The sequence below is a fragment of the Halyomorpha halys genome, unplaced genomic scaffold (assembly GCF_000696795.3).
Source record: "Halyomorpha halys isolate HHAL.00 unplaced genomic scaffold, Hhal_1.1 Scaffold624.1, whole genome shotgun sequence".
In the NCBI taxonomy this organism is placed as follows: Eukaryota; Metazoa; Arthropoda; class Insecta; order Hemiptera; family Pentatomidae; genus Halyomorpha; species Halyomorpha halys.
In genome coordinates this window covers 774,961-779,196 of record NW_027106861.1, presented here as the reverse complement: position 1 = coordinate 779,196, position 4,236 = coordinate 774,961, and positions in this window count along the sequence as shown.

Genomic DNA, 4,236 nt, shown 5'->3' with positions numbered 1-4,236 from the left:
GTTCAACAAATAGACCTTGATCAAAACTAAAAGTTCCAAATAACATGGAAAACTACATACATGTTCTCTTTAAATATATTTAAGTGAACTGATAGTAATATTTACATACATATTAGGTATGTGTTTATATCAACTGTTATATTTTATATTGGATGTATTCTAGAGAGATAGTATCCAAGGGCCAAGGGTACCATTTAACATTAGCTCCTACATTAATGATCGGAAATTTGACCGCGGAGTTAATCAGAAGTGGTACCAATCCTGAACTGGTACCAATCCTGAACTGGTACCAACCCCGCAACAAACTGTTCTTAAGTTCTCTAGGTAAAGACAACTATTTCAGGTCACCAATCATTAACAAATGCAGCTTAAATTTGACAAAAAAAATTGACCGTGGGCATATAAGATTATCTACATGTATAGAACTTGTATGTGCTATTTCAAATCTTTAACTAAACGTCTCCGATTCCCGCCAAGATGGCCTCCATTTGGCGATAAAATGCGAGGGGAGCACAGGTTTTTCATTAATCCCAGTGGAGCAACCCTTCTCTGTACTCTTCGCCCAGCGGCTCCTGGGCCGATTCCTATGACACAAAAAACATACACCAACTCCGGTTTGTCCCCGACTTTCAGAACACGATAGTCCCAATTTTGACTTCCCCCATCACGTCTCGAAGATTTAGGTTGTACCAAGAAACCCTTGTCCCTTTCTATGCGTACCTGGACTTACTTCCAAATGACCGCACTGTTATTGACGATTTAGTCCCCCGCAATTTCTGTCACTCTGAAATCTCTGCGACATCCTCGGCGGCCGAAAAGTACCTTGAACGGCGAGACATTCTTGACGGCGTGGATCGGTAACTGACTTCATCTCGTGGGTTCACCGTTGGGTAAAATATGAGATATACGGAAGAAGTTTAAATACCAGGAGGCTGACTGGAGTCAGTTTAATGTGGAGGTAGGCCATAGGCAACAACAAGGACCGAAGAAGCAAATGTTTCACTTCACGACAACAATCGTCGAGTGTGTGCGTACATCCATCCAGAAGCTCCTATTTCACACCATGGCTCTCATCGAAAATTGGCGGAACATGAACTAAGTATTACCAGACCAGAGGTCCGAAGAAGGCTCTTAACGCAGTAACCATCCAGGTCGAGAATCTCCTGCACCAGTGGAAGACCACGACTAGGCATGATCTCTACGGGTCATGCATTGTGATTATCGGAAATCCTAGAAAGTAACCAAAGCGGCAATCAAGAAGACAATCATACCGCATCAACAATCTCACCACTCTGGCTCTCTCTACCTGTCTTATACTTCAGGCATAAAAGAGTATCCTATTATAGAGGGATCATCTGTTCACACATCTCTCCGATGGTAATCAGCACCTGCTTCAACGATTTCGAGACACAATTCTTTGGGAGGAGGTGAGAACAATACCATCGAAACAAAAGAAGGGCTCCCCGGATTTTGTTGTCTCCACCAACAAGATCTAGTCTTGGAGTTAATAAAGCAGCGATGCGTCAAATTCTTGGATTCACTTCAATTTCTATCCAACTCTCTCTTTCAAAAACTGGCACCAGCTCCACTTCCAGTGCAGTGGCAGAAGGTTGTAGGGGTTAGTCTTCGTTGTAAAAACAGAAAACTGACGTCTGCCCCACTACTAGTCAAATGTCCCAAAAACAAAAAAAATAATAATATACTGATATGTATGAGAGACGCCAGCTTAAAATTTGGATATATTGTAAGTTCTTTTGTTGGCATGTCATACCTGATAAGGGGTCATACCAAAGGAACTGCCTCGCTTGGGTCATTGACCCTGGCGACTAAACATTAAAAGTAATAAATAAATATATATATATACATACATACATAGATACCAGCTGTGACCAGGGAGGTACTTAGACATTAGATACATTACATTATACAGTCCTTATCTCACACCTGGGCACACTAAAATCCCGGGCCAAAGGAGACGACCACTGTCAAAGAGGAAAGCCACCTCAATTCAGGAAGTTTGAAGTTCAAAAGAGTGGAATAGATTTATCATGCTCTCTATATATACTACACATATTACCATACTATGCATATATTATTCTTGCTAATGTATATATGATTGTAAATATAAAATATGCAACAAAGACTTTATTTTATAACTAAAAATCCCTGCTTGCCACCTCATAAAAATAGCATAGTAAACACGACACCGTTGGAGAACTCCAATGAGACAAATTGGATTCATAACTAGCATAACATAGAAGGGGATCTTTGGTATCTAGTAAATATGTTGCATACACTTGCAGTCGGTTCCCATCAGAAACCGTTAGAGATAGATAATACAAATACATAATATCACTACATGAATATATGAATAAATTCCATATAAATGTGTAAGGGGAACCCCTAGTCGGCCTTAGAACCACTGAAGCCCTGTACACGGCAATACTATGTAAATACCCTGCAAAATATTACCCGCACACAGGGGAACCATCCATCTTACCTTAGAATGCCCTCCATAAAAAAAAAAAAAAAATGTTTTATTCCACACTGCACGTATATATGTGCTATTCTGATTATATATATATAAATATAAATTACGGCCTGAGTCAGCTGTTGATTCGATGTCAGTTGATTGAGGCGATCAACTGATTATATGATATATATAGAGGAGCGCTGAGATGAATAAAGTAGGTCAGAAAAAAAAAAATGAATAAAGCAGTGTTTCAGTTGCAGCCTAGTGTCATATTACTTGTTCCTTTTTTTTTTTTCTAGTTTTCGAACCTGATAACACTTGACTCAATAAATAGGAATAAATAATCCAGTAATATATACACGAATCCGACCCTATACCTCGACTGGTTCCATCATCTCAGTTTTGCGGTTGAGCGGTTGCAGTGCGTACTTTGATTCACTCTAGTGTTGTTGCGTGTGCTTCTGCAAAGGATACTGGAGGAAACTCTTAGGGTAGAGGATTCCCCTCTGTGGGAGGTGCGTTCTGGACCACGTATTGATTCAAAGCTTCCAGGTTCAAAATCGCTTGATTAATGATCCCGGTGCCATTAGCAGCCATTACTTACAAAAAATGAGAGAGAGAAAAAAATTCTTAAAAGAAAAAATAGCTCCGGTATCTAAAGTTCCCGGATTTCGGCACCAGTTATACGTTTGCTAAACCAAAGACCTAAAAAAGAGAAAAGATCAACTTGGGTGCTACTCAAACACTGACTTTTATTTATTTTTTTCCAATCCCTCTAAAAATAGAAAAAAAAACATTCAATTAATAGGTTGTATTACGTGTGGTTACATAATATATTGGATATTACTTTTTTCTACCAATGTTACTTGAAGTTATACGGCGAAATACTTATATAATGTTTTGATGTGTCCGTTTTATTAAAATTCTACTAGAAATATTTGGAGGTGAGTTTGACTTTTATTTATTTTTTTTATTCCGATCCCTCTAAAACAGAAAAACACATTAAATTAATAGGTTGTATTACGTGTGGTTACATAACATATTGGATATTATTTTTTTCTACCAATGGTACTTGAAGGTATAAGGTGAAATACTTATCTGATATTTTGATGTGTCCGTTCCATTAGGATTCTACTAGAAATATTTGGAGGTGAGGGGCCTCCTTATGGTTTTTTTTTTCCTGGATCCCAAAATAACAGAAAAATATTAAATTAATAGGTTGTATTACGTATGGTTACATAACCCAGATTGAATATTACCTTTTTCTACCATTGGTACTTGAAGGTATACAGTGAAATATTAATCTGTTGTTTTAAAGTGTTCGTTCCATGAATTTTATGAGAAATATTTGGTGGTGAGGGGTTTCCTCGTGTTGATTGAGCAGAGGAGAGAAAATAAAACAGTTAATATTTATAGACGAAAGATAACATTAAATAATAAAAAAAACAGTCAGAATTCAAAAAAATAGTATGGGAGGAGGTGGGTGTGAAAGAGAAGGAGCTATAGGGTAATGTTGATAGGTTTGAACCTTTCCTACCCTGCCACCTCGCAGGAAGGAAGAGATGTGGTGATTGTTCGTCCCTATGTTTTTTTTCCCGATCTCTCTAAGACAGAAAAAACATTCAATTAATAGGTTGCATAACGTCCTTATATCGAGTCCAGCTCGTCTATATACACATTTTGATCAGCTGATTTCCACAGTCATTTGACATCGAAGTAACAGCTGACTCAGATATATAAATATAGCTCTTTATATATATATA